Source organism: Coptis chinensis, chromosome 4 (assembly GCF_015680905.1).
Source record: "Coptis chinensis isolate HL-2020 chromosome 4, ASM1568090v1, whole genome shotgun sequence".
Taxonomy (NCBI): domain Eukaryota; kingdom Viridiplantae; phylum Streptophyta; class Magnoliopsida; order Ranunculales; family Ranunculaceae; genus Coptis; species Coptis chinensis.
Window position 1 is genome coordinate 106,151,940 of NC_141459.1, and position 21,496 is coordinate 106,173,435.

General features: G+C 38.7%; 2 long non-coding RNA genes across 3 annotated transcripts; both read left to right on the plus strand.

Moving 5' to 3' along the window:
• The first annotated feature begins 15,920 nt into the window (after window positions 1-15,920).
• Window positions 15,921-18,813, plus strand: LOC147506674 (uncharacterized). 2 transcript variants are annotated; one of them, XR_015193859.1, is made up of 4 exons: window positions 15,921-16,361; window positions 17,229-17,469; window positions 17,747-17,865; window positions 18,626-18,813. It is a non-coding gene; the product is annotated as an uncharacterized LOC147506674 (long non-coding RNA). The 2 variants fall into 2 exon arrangements; XR_015193858.1 differs by lacking the exon at window positions 15,921-16,361 and adding an exon at window positions 16,376-17,141.
• Window positions 18,814-19,884: 1,071 nt separating this feature from the next.
• On the plus strand, window positions 19,885-20,476 carry LOC147506675 (uncharacterized). The gene is made up of 2 exons (XR_015220847.1): window positions 19,885-20,107; window positions 20,177-20,476. It is a non-coding gene; the product is annotated as an uncharacterized LOC147506675 (long non-coding RNA).
• Window positions 20,477-21,496: the final 1,020 nt, after the last annotated feature.

Here is a 21,496-nt window from a genome sequence, read left to right on the forward strand (position 1 = left end):
CCAAGCTAGGCCTGAAGCCCTGGGATGAATGTGTCGTGCCCATATATACTTATGCCACAGTGTCTTAGATTCTTTTTTCCTTATCGCCTCAAAAGCAGAACTCACTGAAAAAAAATCCCTCTCTATTAGGCTTCCGATTCTAGTATCCCCGCTCATCACCACTTGGCATCTGCAAGATGTCGAAAAGATCCACTCCTAGATTTGAGAAAACCCGAGAGACTTGGTGGTATACTCCAATTATTTTCCTCTATGAGATCAGCTACGATGAGCCTTTAAAATTCTTCCAGCCTAAGTTAGGTAGCCGATCTGCAATAGAAACACCAGCCCAATGGTCACGCCATAAGTCAATGTCTTTACCTCGTCCAACCACCAAACCAATAAGATGCTTCATATGACCCAAAGCCCATTTAATCCCAGGCCAAACAGATGAGGCCTTGTAGTAGGTGAGCCAAGTTCCATTCTTCACTGTAAACTTAGAATGCATATATACACTCCAGATGGATTCTTGTTGCATCAAATCCCAAGCAAGCTTCATGAGTAAAGACAAGTTGAGATCCCTCAATCTTCTCAACCCAAGACCTCCTTCTTCTTTAGGTTTGCATACTTTCTCCCATTTTAGAGTAACAACTTTTTTCAGATCCGGGTTACTAGACCATATGAAGTTTCTAATAGCTGCTTCCCCTTCCTGAATACTCTTCCTTGGCCACTTGTACACCCCCATATTGTGAATGGGAATGCTAGAAAGAATAGATTGGGCTAGAACCACTCTACCTTGGAAAGATAACAACTTTCCAGCCCACCCACTAGCCTTTCTTTTTATCTTATCCACTAAAGGCTGCACATGACTCTTTTTAACCTTCCCTTGGAATAACGGTACTCCAAGATACTTCTCTGGTAGACAACTTTCAGGGATACCAAAAAGGTCTTCTATCTTTTTCTTTCTTGCAAGATCCATGCTTCCCAGAAACAACTTGCTTTTTGTGGGATTACAAATATGCCCAGAAGAAACCTGGTACTCTTGAAGGAGTTTTAGGACCGCCTTAAGCCCCCTCAACCCTCCATTCATGAAGATAAAAATGTCATCTGCAAAGAGAATATGTGTAGGAGCATTCACCTGACTAGTGCTTGCGAGATAACCCACCTTCCCAGAGCAAAACAACCAATTCAAGCCTCTACTCAAGACATCCTCCGCTATATCAAACAAAATAGGAGACATCGGATCCCCTTGTCTAAGACCCCTTCCAGCTTCAAAGAAACCACAAGGACCACCATTAACCATAACTGAGATTTTAGCACTCTTGAGAATAGTCTGAACCCAATCACACCACATATCATTAAAGCCGAATCTCTTGAGAACTTCAAGAAGGAATTCCCAGCTAATGGAATCAAAAGCCTGTGCCACATCAAGCTTCAACCCCACATTACCACCCCTCCTTTTTATGTTGAGCTCATTCATCATTTCAAAGGTCAGACAAATGCCAGAAGTACTTGTTCTGCCTTGTACAAAAGCTAATTGCTCCTTACTAATAATTTTATCTGCTACATGCTTAATTCTGTTAGCCATTATTTTAGTAATGATCTTAAAGAGGAAGTTGCTGAGACACAGAGGTCTATAATGATTGATAGAGATTGGATTATTGACTTTAGGCACCAACACCAAAAAACTGGAATTCATACCTTGAGGGATTTTATTATGCTGAAAAAAAGAGATGACAGCTTTGCTTATGTCATGGCCAATGATTTCCCAGAAATGCTGATAAAAGATCCCTTGGAAGCCGTCAGGTCCAGGGGAGCTATTGGCATCCATACTAAACACCACAGCTTTGACTTCTTCCACAGATGGGAAAGCACCCAAAATATCATTATCTGCTTCAGTAACTGCTTTAGGAATAAGCTCCAGCAGGTGATGGCTCATTTGAACCGGCTGCATCAAGTACTTCTGTTCATATGCTTCAACAAGATAATTTTTTATCTCTTGTTGTTGCCTGAGGACTGTGCCATCCAGTTTAGTAACTTCAAAGATCTGTGATTTCTTAAGCCTGAATTTAGTCACTGCATGGAAATAAGCAGAATTTCTCTCCCCCTCAAAATCATCTGAGACTCGAGCTTTTTGCCTTTTCATGCTGGTTTCCAGATCCTTGGCTTCCATGAGTTCAACTTCCTTCATGCTTTCCTGCTGTTGCAGAATAGGGTTGAGAGGGTCCTCCTCAAGATCAGTAAGGATGGTGCCCAAATCATTATCAAGTTCATGGATTCTACATTGCAGAGACCCAAAAACCTTCCAACTCCACTCTTTAAGTGTTGCTTTCAATCTTTTCAGCTTCTTCATGACCTTTCTGATAGGAACATCCACCAAAGGTTCATTCCAACTTTCTGTTACAACTTGCTTTAGATTAGCATGATCTAGCCACATCTTCATGAATCTGAATGGAATGTTATGTGGCTTCGGAATAAAAGGACTCCATCCAACAATAGGAGAGTGGTTAGAGAACTTTCTTTTAAGAATCTTGCTACTCCAGTTAGGCAATACCTGCAACCATTCTTGATTAACTAAAATTTTGTCTATTTTCTGCAACATTCTTGCTGCCCTAAGCCTCTTATTGCAGTAGGAGAATTCATAGCCCAAAGTAGTAGAGTCCAAGAGAGCATTGTCATTTATGAACTTCACAAACTCATTCACAGCAACTCAGCAAGGAAGTCCCCCACCCTTTCTTTCAGATAGTGCAGTAACCACATTGAAATCGCCTGCAATAGCCCAGGCAAGATTCCCAACATTTATTCTATTTAATTCATCCCATAACATTCGTCGCCTGCCATAGGCAGAGCTAGCATGTACAAAAGTAATAAGAGTTTGATTGATTTGAACAGTGATTTGTTGATGAGAGAGGTTCACCAAATTCACTGCAAGACCATCCTTCCACATTACCCATATATTTCCAATCCTATCCACAGTGTTATTGTGCAAAAACATTGTATTGTACCTTAACCCAGTAAATACCAAAGGAGTACTGTTGGGTGGGAGAATTAAAGGTTCAGCAAGACCAATAATATCTGGTTTATGAGATTTAATAATATCTACTATGTAAGAAAAAGGATGACTTCTTCTTACCCCTCTAGCATTCCAGAATGCTATATTCATTTAGAGTATTTATGGGCTAGGCAGACCCAAACCTGTATTACTAAACTCTATTATACATCACTCCTTCTGCATCTTCTTTCAAAATAATAGACAACCTCTCTTCTATAGGTCCTATATAGTACATTGTGCTTCTTACATCCATATTACATAGCTTAATTTGTTACATAGTCCGCTACTCTATTACCTTCTCTATAGATATGTTGGAAAACAATGCTCCTGAAAGAACCACAATGGCCTTTAATGGCTGGTAGCAGATATTGGCAATTCCATGGAGTAGACTTGATACCATTGATGATATTAATAGCTCGTCCAGAATCTGAATTGACTATCAGATGTTGTGTCAATGATTTCGCCGCTTGTAATCCAGCCTCAATTCCTTGCATCTCTTGGATAAGAACAAACCTATGCTTAGACGTCCCAGTTTTACCTTGGTCCTTGGGTACATGGTAACAAATAAAAAGGAGTTGGCTTCCCGTGGGTTAGGTATGATATACAGTCCTGAAATTTAATTCAGTTTCCATTTAGATCCCGAAAGAACAAGAAACGGAGATTTTGAGGGCGCTTCATTATGGAGAAAAGCTTCGGTCCTCAGTACTTAGGACCGAAGTCCGTCCTAAGCGGTTCCATACCACATATTTATTTTCCACATTAGCAACTTCACAAAAAAAGTCCTCAGCAAATTTTAAAAAGAAACAAAAAAACCAGTTCAAATGTGTGGTCCGAAGCTGTTTAGGACGAACTTTGGTCCTAAATGCTGAAGAACGAAGTCTTTTACGATAACCCTTCATTATAGTATGCTACTTCGTTGGTAGCTTTTGGCCGCCATCTATCGTTGTTGTGGGGTAGGGTTCGACATATCTGTGCCTCACATTTTCAGTTATAATGAAAGCTAATTTACATATCTCCCAAGTCATATAGGTTGCATGTGTTTGGTTGGTTTACATTAGGAGGCTATGTGGATATTTGAAAATTCAAAACCAAGTTTTTGAAAAATTGGATATTATTTGAAAATTTCGGATTTCAGATTCTGATATAGCTATATCCAGTTCGATCCGAAAAACTTATATTTATTATGAATTTTAATTTATTTGCTTTTATAATAAAAATTAATAAACTAATGACATAAAATTATAATAACAGAAAAGTAGTACTAAAATGAAAATATATTTATTTATACTATATGTTTTATAATGATAAAAATAAATTAATCAAAGCAAATAAAATTTTAATTAATAATATTTTTCAGATGGGATATACATTATCCGATATTTGATTATTTGATTTGGATATTAAAAATCAGATTCAGATACTATTTTTTATATTCGTCGGCACCGACACCCCTAGTTCACATGTAAGTTTATTGAAAAGAAACGTGCTTGGTTCACATCAATCAATTCTTGAAACAATAGGCAAATGTTGGTCACAAAGCGAGTGATACTAAAACTATCCCTATACAACTGAAAAGGCTAGGTTCAACAATTGTTTCCCTAGTCAAACATACCCAAATAACCCGGGACGGACTTAGGTAGGGCCAAGGTATATATTCAATTGAATACCATCAAACATTGATAAAATAGTATATATCCTGCCCGTTATATGAACTGCACTTATACAAACTCCAAAGAAACTCCACAATGAAAAACAATGAATTATATGCTGATTTTTTGTGGAGATGTTATTTCCACAATATAGATCATTTTTAGGAAAAAAAATCAACACATTTGAAGATGTCTAGACGTATCAAAATTCGCTTACAATATTATAAAATTATCCAACGGTCCAAATTTTTCAAATTTCAAAACAACTTTTAAAAGGGTTAAACATTTTTGTTTGGGCTGATTTTTTGTAAGTAGATAGAGAAAACTACCTTTTGGTAATAGAGTTCATTTAAGGTAGAATTCATATAACGGGCTTATATGAATATATATATATATATATATATATATATATATATATATATATATATATATATGCTTAGCTAGGTACATTATATATTAATATCTCTCTCCTCACTAGCTCTCCAACTTCTGTAGTAACTGTAGGTCTATAGTATTGTACGTCTGTACTTAGATAGTTAATTAAGTACCCAATCACACATTTGTTTATACATTCATTCAAAATCAAAATCACGGTACTTGTCCAAAACATCAGACAACTTAAATTAATTAAAATTGATATTCCAATCCTATATAAGCTAGATATTTGCTACCATGATGGTCATACATATAAGTACAAAATAGTTATTTTCAGTGATTTGCCAAGAAGTATACTCGTTTCACCAACGATACGCTGTCAGCATAAACTTCAGCTCCCATAGTAAAAATTCCAATTTTTCTGAAGCTTTTGTTAATCAAAATCTATTATAAATGTGAAAATCAAACAAACTTATCAATATTTTCAAAAGGTGGATAAAACTGTCAACAAATAAATTGAACTGATTAATTTTTCTTGAGAACTGCAACCGCTTTGCCGGTTAAATTGATTTTAATTTGCAAACAAATTTATGGATGATTAGAATTTTTAAATACCCTCGTGAAATATCATGGATCCATCACTCCAAATATCCTAGGGTCCTAATGAGATTTGAGGTTGAGGCCTGCTTGAATGGGTGGTGTACTTTAACCAATAGAGTTGCGTTGAGTAGCCAGATAATCTGCCGCCATAGTTACTCAGCTCGCTTACTCTCTCTGAAAATATGGGTGAACTGGATGTTTATCGGAAAAAAAATGGTGAAGTGGATAAAAACAAGAGGAGCACTTATTACTTGAAGGTTAAGTTACTTGAATCCGAGTGAACCATGTTCCAAAGATACCATGGTATTGGCGTCCTTTTTTTTGTGATGTCAGGTGCAAGAAGTGAAGAAAGAGTTGGAGTGAACTCTCATGCTCCTGATGCCCATATAAGGCCACCAAGTACATATCTAATATTCTAATTAATAGCATTCAGCAACTGCTGCAGCAGTGGATGCTTGTCGTCTCCTCATGAGTAAGCTTTGTATACTTATTTGTTAAAAATTTACGTATTTTATTTATATTATATATATATTTCTAAATTAACTCTTTGGAATGGTTATCCCAATATTTATTTTGCAATGGATATTCTCACTGTGTAGCCAATGTCCCAACCATCCAACCCATATACACTAAAGTCTTTTTTTTTCGCTATCCATATACACTAAAATCTAAAACTTTCTAAAAACGTTCTTTCTGCAAATTTCTACGTGCACGATTGACACTATCTAGTTAATAGCGACTGAAAATAAAGGATTTGTCTCACTTATAGTGTGTCTCCTACTATGAGGGAGTAATATCTACATCCAATGGATATCGACACGCGGTCCAAAGACATACAGAGCTACCGACCGATCTCCCTCACTTACATCTCCAGGTCGCTTGGACACAACCCTCCATGCCAGATCGCTTCACAGTAACTCAAACCAATGGCACGACCTTTGCATAGAGTTCGTCCCCTCAGTTTGTCTTGCACAGCGACCTCCGGAAGGTCCACATTCGCTCATACCGCAACGGATAGTAACGTATGCCACAGCTGGCATCATCAAGACCGGAGCTTCAGATGCGCACTCCATTACTCCACCGCGGCTCGCCTTCATGGCCCTTTAAATGTCATCAAGTCCTGAACTTGACCTGACGTTGGATGCGAACTTGCCTATATAAAGAGAAGAGAAACTACATCTGACTTGATTGAAGTTTGGCTAAAGAACTTGATTCGTAGGCAGTTCGCATCCAACGTGAACTCAGTCAAACTCACACCATCTCTCCATCTCCTTCAATCCCTGAACCTATAAGACTATCCCAAATTGAGCCTTTACATTGGCATCGTCTGTGGCCCGATTTCTTGAGAAAAATCTTCAAACTGAAAGCTCTCAAGCTTGAAAGCCTCCAAGAACAGGTCAGAAATCTGGTCAGCCACGCACATCGGAACGATGAACGATAGCATCACCTTTCTCCGACAGAAAAACGAGGCACTCAAAACTCAGGTCTCAACTCAGAACCCTAACGACATCACTGCTAAAGATGGCATCAACGAGGTGAACCAGCAGATCAATGAGCTCTCCCAGAAAATCGATCAGAGTACAGTTAAGAAAGACGCCACTCAGATCGTGCAAAAAATGTTGAAGACGTACCGAACATCCCCGTTCACATCTACGGTACTCAGTAAACCCTCCCCCCAAAATTTCATCCAACCAAGGTTCACAATGTACGATGGCTGTACGTGTCCTGATCAACACGTAGCTCGCTATATCCAGAGCATCACACTCTATAGTGCTCAGGGGTTCGACCACCTGCAGTGCCGCTTGTTCCCTGCAAACCTAAAAGAATGAGCTCTTGATTGGTTCTACACACTATAACCAAATTCGATAGACAGCTTCAAGAAGGTCATTGATCAGTTTGCTAGCTAGTACGTCCACAACCGACGCAAAAAAAAGCCGACCTCGATTCACTCTTCCAGCTGTCCCAAAAGAGCGACGAGCCAATCCGCTCCTTCTTAAGACGATTCAAGACAGAGCTTCGATCTGTCCATGGACAGCGGCCTCAAGGAGTCGTTCGCCACCTTGGCCTTCACCAATGCCATTAGGAAACACACATGGCTATCCAGGTCGCTAATGAAGGAGCGTCCTGAATAACTGGAAGACTTGTATGCTCGAGTGGACAAGTACATCAAGCTGCAGGAAGGACTAGAACGTGAAGGCTAGAAAGAAGAGGAGGAGGTCGCAGTGATCTCAGACGCTGCCCCATCTTCTAAAAAGTGACCTAGGCAGCAAGGTCAGAAGCCCAACACCATAACTCATACCAAAAGAGAGCTCGCCCTACTCACCCGATCTCCTAGTTATATACTGGAAAAGATCAAGAAAGCCTTATACTATCGACCTGAGGTGAAACAGCCAAGTGACACTCCAGGCAAACCATACTGCGCTTTTCATAAAGCCAAGTTTCATGAGACCAACGAGTGTTGGGGGCTGAAGCACTACCTCTAGGACCTCGTTGAAGCAGGGCATATCAAGCACTACACTGATATTGCAGATGGCGACCTGCACTATAAGTTGATGGCTCGCAGATAGCGAAGTCGAACCCCAGCTCGCGGCAACAACAACAGAGCCCGCTCTCAGGCCCAAGGACGCTCCAGGGATCGATCTCGCCATGAGAACCGCCAGCACTCATCTGACAGAGACAATAACAGGACGATCAACATGATCACCTCCCAGGACGACTCTGTCATATCCTCAAGGGAGAAAAGGGGAAGAGTAGGCACTCTCCAAGAGGTCTACCAGTTCTCCTCTCAGGCAGCCCCCATCCCAAGTATCGCTGGTCACAACTAAGGAGACATAACATTCACTGAAGCCGACCTCAACAGGATGTGATTACCACACAATGACGCTCTAGTTGTCCATGTCAAAATCAGTGACTAGACAGTCAAACGCGTCCTGATAGATCCAGGGAGCTCATGTGACATCTTGTTCTATTAGACCCTCAAAGAAATGAATCTACCCAAGTCGGTGATGATAAATCCAATAGCCCCACTCTATGACTTTAACAGATCTCGAGCTGACCCAATTGGAGACATCATTCTACCTGTCTCAGTTGGGTCGCGTGAATACAAAGTCAGCATCAACATGAGCTTCAGCATCATGGATGTCAACTCGTCCTACACTGCCATCCTAGGACGTCGTTGGATCCACAAGATACAAGCAGTACCATCAACACTCCATCGATCAGGTACTACGCTTCCCTGGACCTAGAGGCATGATGGAGTTTCAAAGCAACCAGCTCGATGCTTACAACTGTAACAAGATTCTCTCAATAGACAAGCCTAGTAAGGCTTGCTTCAGTCAACAACAAGGGAGAGATTGCCAAAGTCAAACAGGCAGAAGACTTCATCTCTGAGGTCTAAATCCTTACCAAGACCCCTCGAAGCAACCTGCCAAAGGAAACCATTGGGGGCTCGGTCAAAGGAATCACTCCAAAAGAAAAGACCCCATAGGTCGCCTAACCTCCTCAGGTTAAGGAGGTAGCACAAGAGACCAAGACCCCAGAGGTTGCTCAGCCCACTAATATGGCAACCCAGACCGAACTCAAAGAGAAGGTCAACCTAGCTTGGAACTGAGGAAGACCCTAAGTTTGTTTATGTAGGAGCTAATCTTGATTCTACTCTCAATGCATAACTTGTAAGCTTTTTATCTCTTAATAAAAATGTTTTTGCTTGGTCGTACATCGAGATCCCTGGAATTGATCCTAGTGTCGCATATCATAAATTGAATATCAAACTAAAAGCCAAACTAGTTCGACAACGTCCTAGAAAATTATCTCTCAGATTCCAAAAAGCAATTAATGATGAGGTCGAGAACCTCAAAAAAGTTGGCTTCATTAGGAAAGTCGAATACCCTGAGTGGATTGCTAACATTGTAGTAGTCCCAAAAAAGAATGGCACAATTCACCTCTGTGTAGACTTTACCAACCTTAATTAAGAAACCCCTAAAGATAGTTTTCCTTTGCCAAGAATCAACCGACTTGTCGACCAGACTTGTGGCCACGAGCTCCTGTCCTTCATGGATGCCTACAATGGCTACAACCAGATCCCATTAGCTGAAAAAGATCAAGAGAAAACCTCATTCACTGCGACCTAGCAGCCATTCGAGTGGCCTCCTACCACCAGACTTTAAAGAAGTTATACAACAAACGAGTGAATCCTTGAAGTTTTCAACCGGGAGACCTAGTTTTGAAAAAGACTAGCGACGACTCGAAATTGGCCCCAACTTGGGAAGGCCCTTACATAGTGGAGCGAGTCGTTGGCAATGGAACATACTAGATTAAGACTCAGGACGGGCATACATAATTACCGCGTCCTTGGAATACCTATTTGTTAAAAAAAGTTTTATCAATAGTTGACTTCATTCACTTGAGTTCTTACTCTTACCATTATTACTGTGCATATATTTTTGGATTGTATTAATACATACCACTCTTTTAAATGCACAAGCAAAACGCTCACACGAGCTCCAAGTCTCCCTTGAGTCACAACGCTCGCTCGAGCCCAAGTTCTACATAGCGCGCTAAGCATTTCTCGCTAGATGAGTACCTACATTTCTATGATCAACTCAGTGCAAAATGTTCAATGCGCAACTCGCTCACTAGTGTAGAACACTCCTTAAAGCACCAGGCTTCCTCGAGCTACAACGTTCACTTAAGCAGAACGCTCACTAGAGCAACATGCTCACTTGAGCTCAAAGGCTACATAGCCATAATATTTCTCACTAGTTGAGGACCTACATTTCTAGGATCAACAACGTGCAGAGCGCTCCCTAGAGCAACACGCTCACTCGAGCTCAAGGGCTACATAGCCCAAGTACCACCCACTTGTTGAAGACCTACACTTTTAGGACCAACTCAATGTAACATGCTCATTCGAACACTAACACTCCCTAGCGCTATAGTCTTCTTAATTAGATGACATGACCTACATCTCTAGGTCCAATTCCAAGTTAGAGATCAAAACAACATGCAACAATATCTAGATAGGAGAAGGGGAAGTTAGCAACGTGTAACTCTGGTGTACCTGAAACCCTGTGTTCATGTTCCTCCTTCAAGGCATAATACATCTTCTCTAGTTATATATAATCACTATCCAGAGCTTTATAAGTGTCATTTGCTTTTTTGGCGACTTCCTTACAGTGCTTGGCATAGCCAGTAACAGTATTGCACTCGATCCTCAACTCGCCAACTTCATTGCCTAGAGTGATATTTGCCAAACAAGCGTCCTAGTACTTTGCCCTCATCTCATCAAACTCCTTCTTCTCAGCTACTTGAACGGTTTCCACATTCTTTATTTCCTCCCTAAGCTCGTCAATCACACCCTTCTCCGAATCCGCAATTTGGGCGATCTCTTCAACCGAACCCACTAAAAGCTAGGCAACACATAACAAACATATTGTCACCAAAAATTCCCGATTCGATAGAAACCTAAAATTAATACTTGACAACACTTACAAGTCATCTGAGCCAGGTCCATTAGCCTTAGGTTCTTGGCCAAGTCTTTGGCATCAAGTTCGCTCCGGTCCCCATCAAGTGCAATGCTCTCGAGCAAGCAGGTCGCCACCTTAGCCGACTTGAAGCTACAGTCAGAGCACTTGACAATATGCTTCTTACCTTGGTCATCAACGTACACCAAGTTACGATCCATATCGTCCTACCCCATCACAGACTTACCACTCACCTTATTAGACACTATCACCTTCACTGCCGGACTCGCACACCGGGGCCAGTGGGTTGGCTTTGACTAGCCTTAAAAGTCTCTAGACCTACGAGCAGACCCAGGTCATCTTCCAGAATGCTCTATCATTGTTGCAGAGCGCTCGTCGTCCACCTGTACACTTTTCCCAGGCCTAGCATCTGAGGGGACAACCTTCCTCTTCAGTTGAGGATCACGCATTGTGATGACAATATCATCCATCACAAGCGGAGAGCACTCTCTCTGCTGCCTCCCCAGTTCTTTTTGAGCGACCTCAGAGCTCCCCCCCAATCGCGCCCGGATCGGCTAACCGTGCCAACTCCACTCCCCGATGCACTGGCATCACCTCCAGTTCTCGTAGGTCCAGAACGGTTCCTACGGAGAAGATCACCCTCTTATCTTTCCATCGCAACCTCAACTTCTGAACTCACAGCTACAGCAGCTAGCACTTTCTTCTTTTGTTGCCTCATCCTCCTTCACTGTCACGTTCAGTGAAGTAACTCACTACGACCCCAAGAATCTCTCTCTTTTCAGATCGCTTAAGCCTTGCAAATCTTTCGATCTCCCCACGATAACCTCGGTTCATTATAACAATGTCTATCAAAAACATCAAACAACCAAATGTCAAAATCAACAAGAAAAGGAAACAAGAGATCAACATAAGTACAAACACCAGTACAAACATACCATCAAAATTACAACTCTTAGTTCTCAAACTACTTCCAACCACACAGTAATTCCCCATCAACAACAACGGTCTTTGCTCCCAAGACTCATTGCTAACTCCATCTAGAACAGACGACTTACTCGTCATAGTTTGCAAACTAAAATTGTTCGACCTAGATCGCTTCAAAGTGAAGTGCTTGAGCACATCGTTGAGCCCGATATTGTACTCCCTAGACTCGTTTAACAGATCCTTTAAAAGTCTCCAACAGTTCCCAACGAACTGACATGGAGCCTTCCCACAGAAGTTCAGAACATCACAAGTCAATATAGAGAATGACAAACACAGCCCTGCTCTCAGTTGCCCTATACATACAACGACCCCTCCCTTTATCGGTAGAAAACTACTACTAAATACATTATCTACACCACTCAAGTCGTGTATCTCCAATTCAGGAATATTAATATCAAATTTTCCCCTCACATCTTCCAAACTTCTGACTGCACTCCTATCAACAATCCTAGGAAGTAAACTACTAGAAGAAGACCCATCCTCTACATCATTGCCACTTGAAATGGCAACGACAGATCCAGAAACCTCTTCATCTATCATGTTTTCAGATCCTAGTGATCTCTCTATCACCTCATCAGAACGTGTGTCATCAGAATCAAACATTCTCTTCTTTCTATTTTACAAAATCCTTATGTATGCCTACTAAACAGAATAAAAGTGAAATAAAAATGGCAAAAAGCACTAATTTGAGCACTTAACGTTCTCAAATATCTGAAGAAAATGAAGCAAAATAGATACTCTTCAGTTCACGAAACCGTCTTATACAAACCACCCGTTCAGTTCCCAACGCAAGCCATCATTACGTTGAACCCTAAATCGACACATCTTCTTATGCCTTGTCTTTCCAAGTATGTGATATTTTCACCCGCCCTAAAACGAGGCGGTTACTAATCATATTTAAACCTGCCCACGCCCTCGCATGTGCAATACACGTGCCACCGTTCTCTATCAGTAGATCGCTCTTCTGTTTTAAGCGACCTACTGAGAGGGGGTTGCGTGAGGGAGTAATATCCACATCCAATGGATATCAGACACGTGTCCAGCACATACAGGGCTGCCAACCGATCTCCTTCACTTACATCTCTAGGTCGCTTGGACACAACCCTCCATGCCAGATCGCTTCACAATAACTCGAACCAATGGCACGACCTCTGCATAGAGTTCGTCCCCTCAGTTCGTCTTGCACAACAACCTTCGGAAGGTCCACATTCGCTCATATTGTAACGGACAGTAACGTATGCCACAACTAGCATCATCAAGACCGGAGCTTCAGATGCGCACTCTATTACTCTACCGCGGCTTGCCTTCATGGCTCATTAAATGTCATAAAGTCGTGAACTTGACCTGACGAGGGAGAAGAGGAAGCGCGGGCAAGTTGCCTATATGAAGAGAAAAGGAACTACGTCTGACTTGATTCAAGTTTGGCTAAAGAACTTGATACGTAGGCAATTCGCATCCAACACGAACTCAGTCAAACTCACACCATCTCTCTATCTCCTTTAATCACTAAACCTGTAAGGCTATCCCAAATCAAGCCTTTACACCTACCCGGACAATTATATTGCACATCCATTATCCATAATCCGCACTGTGTTACAAAAAATTTCTAAGTGGCATGATATGGAGGAATTCGATCATTGTATACCACAAATGTTTGAACTGACAAATACTGAAATCAACTTAAACATATACAGAAATTAAGTTCACTTAAGAAGGTGGCTTTGTTTATATTTTTCATATCTTGTAACAACCACGAACTCGTATATTACTTGAAGGTTAAGTTACTTGAATCTGAGTAAACCATGTTCCAAAGATACCATGGTATTAATTGGCTTCCTTTTGTTGGTGATGTCAGGTGCCAGAAGTGAAGAAAAGAGTCAGAGTGAACTCTCATGCTCCTGATGCCCATATAAGGACATCAAGTCCATATCTAATATTCTAATTAATAGCATCCAGCTCCTGTTGTAGCGGTGATGGAAGCTTGTTGTGTCCTCCTGAGTAAGCTTTGTATAACTATTTGTTAAAAATTTACGTATTTCATTTATATTATATATATTTCTAAAATAACTCTTTGTAATGGTTATCCCAATTTTTATTTTACAATGGTTATTCTTCAGTGTATAGCCAATGTCCCAACTTATCAGCTCCCAAATGTGCATTTTATTACCTTTACATTACTGCATTACAGCCCTTCTTACACATAATAAACAAACAACTCATAGCTTTTACTATATTTTGTAGGTTACATGCCAATTCAGACCACTTATCATAAAAGATGCATTCTAGCACCAAAAGGAGCTTATGTAACACTTTTTATAAGGACTCAAGTTGCTATGGAAAAGTGCTGAAAAAAAGTCAAAATCAAAGTCAAAGGTCAAGGACTCAAACCCGGAAGACGGAAAGTCATGTCCTTAACTCAGAAGACTAGAGATGGATGACCTTGTCACAAAAGAAGACTTGCTCAAGAAAAAAGAGAAAAAGCAAAAGCATAAAACAAAAATGAAAAGTAAATAGCAAAGTAGTGAGGTGTCTTGATTTTAGAGAGAGCGGGCAAATTAATCATTGTAAAAAGGTGTAGTATATAAACCAAAAGTAGAGGAGAGAAAACACACCTAGAGAGCTAGTCTAGTGTCATTAGGAGTAGTGTAATTTTCATTTTCGAGTCATTTTAATTCAAGTCTTTTTATTTCTTTTATATACTTTATTGCATTTTCCATTTTCATGTCTTAAAGCTTAAAACTTTATTCAAGTTCCAACTTTTAATCAATCTTTAATCAATCAATCTCAAGTTTTCCACCATAGAGTCTTCTTTTTATGCTTGTTAAATCAATCAAATGCAAATATTTCTATAACATCTTGCTTTCATTCACTACTAAAAAAAGAACCTATTATGACGACTATTTTTTTTCTATCTTGACGGTTTTGTCTAAAACCATCAAGATAAGTGTCTTGGTGATATTTTTATGGCGGTTGTTGCTAAATAGTTATGAGTGTAAGACAGGCGTCATAAAAATATTAAGCTTTTCTGACGGATTTTCTGAAAATGTCAAGTTCGCTATATACTAAACCGTCAAGAAAAGCTCCTTAAAAGATTTTTATGACTATTCTGTGTGAAGCGTCTTTATTTATTTTCTAATTTTTGACCGGTCCAGAAGAAGTGGCAATATATATTTCCTCTCTTTACAGAATTTTTCATTTTTGGGACTTACTAAAGCGTCAAGACCCAGGACAGTTCGGAACTTCGGATAATCTCTTTGATAAAGTGAAAGAGATTAATAAAGTTTTATCCACAGTAAATCGTGGACCTCTGTTCTACTAGGGCAGTAAGAAAAGTTTAAGCGAGAGTATTTCTCAATCCAAACTCTTGTAAAGAAACAACATGCCAATCGACCTCTTCCTGAAACCTTTTTTTTCATTTTCCTCTCAAACTCTCAAGTACATGAAATCCTAATTCCATCCATCTGATCATTTCCTTCATTTGCTCATTTGGTTCTGAACTTGAATTGAAGATATCGCAATCGACCACTGGTGAAGTTGAGAAGTATATCCTCGTGAAATGTAGAGAATACATCACCTTCTTCGTAATCGTCTATTCATTTGGGCGAACTCCTCCTCAAGGATTCGAGAAAAAGGTGCCTTTTTGTTTTATTGTTTTTTCTAATCTATTTTTTTTTGTCTCTATTGTGTATTAAACTTCCCCTGTTTATTATCTTCAATTCTGACCAACTATGTTAACACCTTTAATTTCACCGGGCCTGCATCAACAAGAAGGGGAAAAAAATCGGCATCCCTTGTTCTGAATTCGTTGGCTTTCTTTTTTTCAGGAGAAAGAATAGTAACTTGACAAGGGAGCAGCAGTGATATTACTTATCATATCAACCAGTGATTAAATCCCTCAATCTAGTTTTCTTTCTGATAACTATTATATTGCAATGAATAGTTTGTTTTTTACCCTGCTTGGGGTCTCTACGCAAGTGCATATGAACTGTTTGAATAAACTTGTAATAGAAATATGCCTGGGTCTTGTCCTCTCATATTCTAATTATAATTCACATTAGACTAGCTAGTACTACTCAATGTTACATTATATATCATTGTTCTTTTACTATTGAATTGTGTATATGATGTGGAATGATTGCTGAATTGGTCTTGCCAGGTTATTAAGTCCAAAGAAATCTAATGGCAATGGAAGTAACCAAGTTCTCAATTGGATTAAACTAGAAAACCAAAGCTATAGCGAAGGTACTTTGCACACTGCACTAATGTAGTTTATATTTAATTATATTAAACATTCAGGTGGTTCAAATTATTGTTTGATTACATGACTAGGTTGGGTAGTGATTGAAAGTTTGGTAATGGTGGTGTGTATTTGGTGAGTTGCCAGTGAGGTGAAGAGGGGAAATAGGGTCATGTACGTAAAGAACACAATTAGGGTGTGTTTGTTAAATTTTAACTCATGGAAACTTGGAAAGAAAAGGAAAGGAAATGGGTGGTCCACTATGGAATGTAATGGAAATGAAATAATTTTAAATGGTATGTGTTTGGTAAACTGGGGAAAAGAAAGTAAAAAATGGGGAAATGAATAATCATGTTTGTTTGCAAAAGCTATGGAAATTAGTAATTGTACTGTTAGGTGTGCTAGTAGTAAGTCCCTAGCTATCTATTTCCTTTCCTTTCCACAAAATTTTTAGGGGTTAGCTAAGGACACAAAACCTTTTCCATTTCCATGATTTTGTTTCCATATAGAAAAGCCCATTTCTTTTCTATGCGTAAACAAACGCCTTAAAAACTATGGAAAAGGTGGACCACTCTTATTTTCCTTTCCTTTCCATAGTGTTTCCATCATAACAAACACACTCTTAGAAAAGAAGTGGGTCAAATGGGTGCTGATCTAGTGGTGCTGGTTCAAGTGTAAATGATGCCCATTCAGTTCTTCTTGACGAGGAAGAATTTGAAAAGGCTTCAGCAACATTTGACTATGATGAGAGTTATATGAATCCAGCTGAAGAGCTTGGTTTGATGGTAATTAGATGATTGAGAAAAATTGGAATTGTACCATTAATATTGATGCTTAAACCTTTATATTGATTTTCGGCTGGCGATTCTCAGGATGGGGGTGCAGAAGAAAGGATATTATTCCTTCAGCTCCCAGCATCTCTTCCTTTAGTAAAGTGATCATCTTTTGCTGAGGGCAATGAGATGGCTAACAACTCAAAGCCATCCAAGGTTGCATGGCATTCAGAGAAAGGCTACACTTTGGAAGAATTGCCACCTAGCTTAATGGGTAAACTACTAGTTTACAAGAGCGCGTGGCATGACTATACTGAAGCTTGGAGACCACCTTTACGACGTAAGTGACATCCATCCTGATATATTTGTCTAGTTGGGAATTCTAATCAATGTCAGTTGTTTATATAAGATTGACGTTTTCACTTTTCTCCATCTCACCCCTATAATGCAATATAGGTGTTTCTTGGTTTATCTTTAGAGAACGGGTTGCACATCACTATATAGCTATATTTGAATTATATGAATCTCAACATAGTTTGATTAATTATGGTTTGTATAATCTATGTATTTTAAATCATGGTGGCAGCATTAATTTTGTTTTCTAACTTAATCTGCAGGTTGGCCTTTTATTGGTGAGAAAGTGGGTTCTTTTGTTGATAGATGTGGAAACCATATTGAGATGGGACTTCATGTTATCTTTGGTTGCTAGAATAACCTTTTCCGCTTGTTGAAAAAGGTAAAGCCTCTCATTCAACATTTTTTTTTTGCTAGGTAAGTATCTCATTCAGTTTGTTTTTCATGGCTAATATTTAACATGTAACATCCATCACGACAGATGTCGTGTTGCTTCCTTTATATTTTTGTGTTTGCTTCATGATTGGTATCTCATACACGGTTGCATTAGAAATGAAACCATGACCGCATGATAGTTCTAGACAATGTGAGTTTCAATATTGTTTGTCTTGAATAGTGGGGTAGCCTAGTCAGGTGGTTTCTACACTTAAGGGTTGGTTAGGGTGGTCTTTGGGCTCTTTCTTACCATTTACCAAACTACCAATCGGAAAATAAAAAAAATTCCCATTTCATCTAGTTCCATTTCTGTGGAGGTGATTTCTGTGGATTACCATTTACTTTTGATCTCGCCAAGCCAAAGGCATGTGTATGTGTTGCGAAAATAATATTTTGTTTTTCTTTTGTTTGCTTTGAGGTATGGGATGGCTTTAGCAAAGATTTGTGCTATGACCCTTGCATTTGTGGGTTTTTTTTGTTTTCAGCTCTCCGACAACCATGTACAATGTATAATTGTAGTAGTGTATATCTTGAACCACAGTCCATTTGCATTGTAGGTATTTTCATTTTTTTTTCCTTCCGTTGTGAGAACTAGGTCCCATCGCATTGTTCCTCTCATGCCATATATAAAATAGCTTGTTTTTTGTCACTGGCTTGAGCTTTTGGTAGGAAATTTACTAATAATATTTCTTTACTTTGTTTCTTAGGTTTGACAACGTTCAATCGATCGATGGATAATACTTAATTTGTTGATGATGGAGTTGATTAGAATGATTTTTAGTTTGGTTGAATGTGCTATCAAATAAATGTATCTAGTATTTTTCAATGATGTTGAAAGGATAATAACTTGCTATTTTTCTTGTTGAATAAATTGATGTAAGGAATAAGTATTTTCGAATGGTTTGAAAATATATGGGGTTGAAATTACTCTGGATGTTCTAATTTTATTTTTTGAGAATTTTATAGTTGTTTTATTGGTGAAATAAGTTTACGAGTTAGGAATTGAATTACGAGGTTATGTAGTATTTTTGGCGGGAAAAATATAATAATAATATATTTAAAAAAATAAAATAAAAATTAGATGACGGTTTTAGAAGAACTGTCATAGTGTAAACTATTTCTTCAAGTATTTTGTTTAATAAAATGACGGTTCAACAGTAGTCAATGACGGTTCTAACTATAATTTATGACGGTTACATATGAGGCGTCATAATCAAATTTACCTACTATGGCGTTTTAAAGGCTAATATATGTCATAATAGGAGGAACTTTTAAGACGCCTTTCTATGAACTGTCATAACTTTAATGACGGTTTTGGTTGACTTTTTATGACACCCTCATTAATGACGGCTAGTTTTTCAATTAGAAAGTGTCATGATATATATTTCCTGACAGCTAAAAGTTGTCATAAAAAGCCCCTTTTTTAGTAGTGATTCATTCAACCCAACCAAAGCAAGTTATACTCAATCAATGAGTATAACTTGCCCATTAGGATATAAAAAACCACACCATTTACATACAAGTTCTTGAATCCAATAACTTTAGTTTCCATGTTTTGATCATTTCCTTTAGATAACTAGTGTCTTCAATATCTTTTTACTACAAACAACTAACTTAAGAAAAGCTAGAGTAAATCTTAGAACAAGAAGTTTAGTTAATTCTTTCATCCTTCCTTCCCAACTAGGTTTATGTGGACAATGACAACCCAAAACCCTATTACTCACCCAATACTACTATTTCACCAATGCAACCAGCAGCCAACCCATATACACTAAAGTCTAAAACTTGCTAAAAACGTTCTTTCTGCAAATTTCTTCGTGCATGATTGACACTATCTAGCTAGTTAATAGTGACTGAAAATGAAAGGATCTGTCTCACTTATAGTGTGTCTCCTACCCAGCCAATTAATTGCAAATCCATTATCCGTAATCCAGACTGTGTTACAATATTTTTCCAAGTGGCATGATATGGAGGAATTCATTGTATAACGAGATGCTTGGACTGACTAATACTGAAATCAACTTAAGCATGTACATAAATTAAGTTCACTTAAGAAGGTGCCTTTGTTTCTGTTTTTCATATCTTGTAACAACCACGAACTCGTACACATCTGAGTGCTTACATTTCACATATTTTATGTCCTTCAATTCAATAATGCTAAAATTTATATATTCCGGGAAGTATCATCTGTCTTGCAAGTTGCAAGTATCTTTCTTTCAATGTCATATTATATTCTTGCATATAAACTCTTGTTGTAGACACGAAGAAAAATATATAAAATTCAACGGAATTAAAGTTGCACTCCATGTAGAATATATATATATATAACATTTTATCTCTGCATATTACAATCATAAAATCAGAAACAACATATTACGAGCTCAAACTAATGAGACTCAAGCTTTGTTGCAACTAACGTTATTCGAGTCTACACAAATGAGTATATTCATACTACACTAGTGACCCATACGTATGTACACTAGTCTTTCTAGTTATGGGGTTTGGTTTCGGATACAACATCCATAGGTTCTCCAACGTAACTGCAGCAACGGCAACAGCCATGTAAGCACCTACAATTGCCATACTTAGCATCCTCAAAACTCACCTTGTTCTCTGCAAACGAAATAGCAGGGGAGTTGTCAGTGTTTACGATTGTATTGCTTAATATAAAATCTTTAACGGATAATGTATGTACTGTGATGAAATTCGAGAATGAATATATAACTTAGTTAAGATTTAAGAGCTATTACATAGTACATACTACTAGAAGGTGGACATTTCAGGTATGCTAGGAGCCTAGGAGCTAGGTAGGCCGCCAAGCACTTTGTCTTCAAATGAGCCAAGAAGGTATATGTATGTACTATGTTACATGTAATGCAGCTCAAGTCACTATTGTGTTGCAAATGTATCTAATAGCTATATTGCTAGCCTCGTAGATGTACATATTTTAACATCATAGAACTTTCAAAAACTTGGTACAAAACGCGGTAATTAGTTTAATTAATATATCACGATATAATAATCGGACTCACTAGTTGAGCCTCAAATTCCGCTGCTACTTCGTAAGAAATCGAAGACCAACAGCTAGGAGGAATCCCATAACAAAAAGCTTTCAAATGAGACATTTTTCTTGAAACGTGAAAGACAATAGGAATTTGGATGAGAAGTAGAGTATGTGTAGTGTGCTCCTAATTTATAGAAAATTGAATATGGGATGAATGACTAACCATGTGACGTGAGGATGATGGAATCAATCTGTCATCCACTTGTGAGTTTGTGAAATAAAATGGGTGTGTTTGCAAAAGCTATGGAAAGGAATAATTGTCTTATTGGGCCATGGGTGTATTAGTACTAAGTTCCTAGCTATCTATTTCCTTTCCTTTCCTTTCCACAAAAATTTCAGGGGTTAGCTAAGGACACAAAACCTTTTCCATTTCCATGATTTTGTTTCCATATGGAAAAGCCCATTTCTTTTCCATAGGTAAACAAACGCCTTAAAAACTATGGAAAAGGTAGACCACTCTTATTTTCCTTTTCTTTCCATAGTGTTTCCATTATAACAAACACACCGATAATTT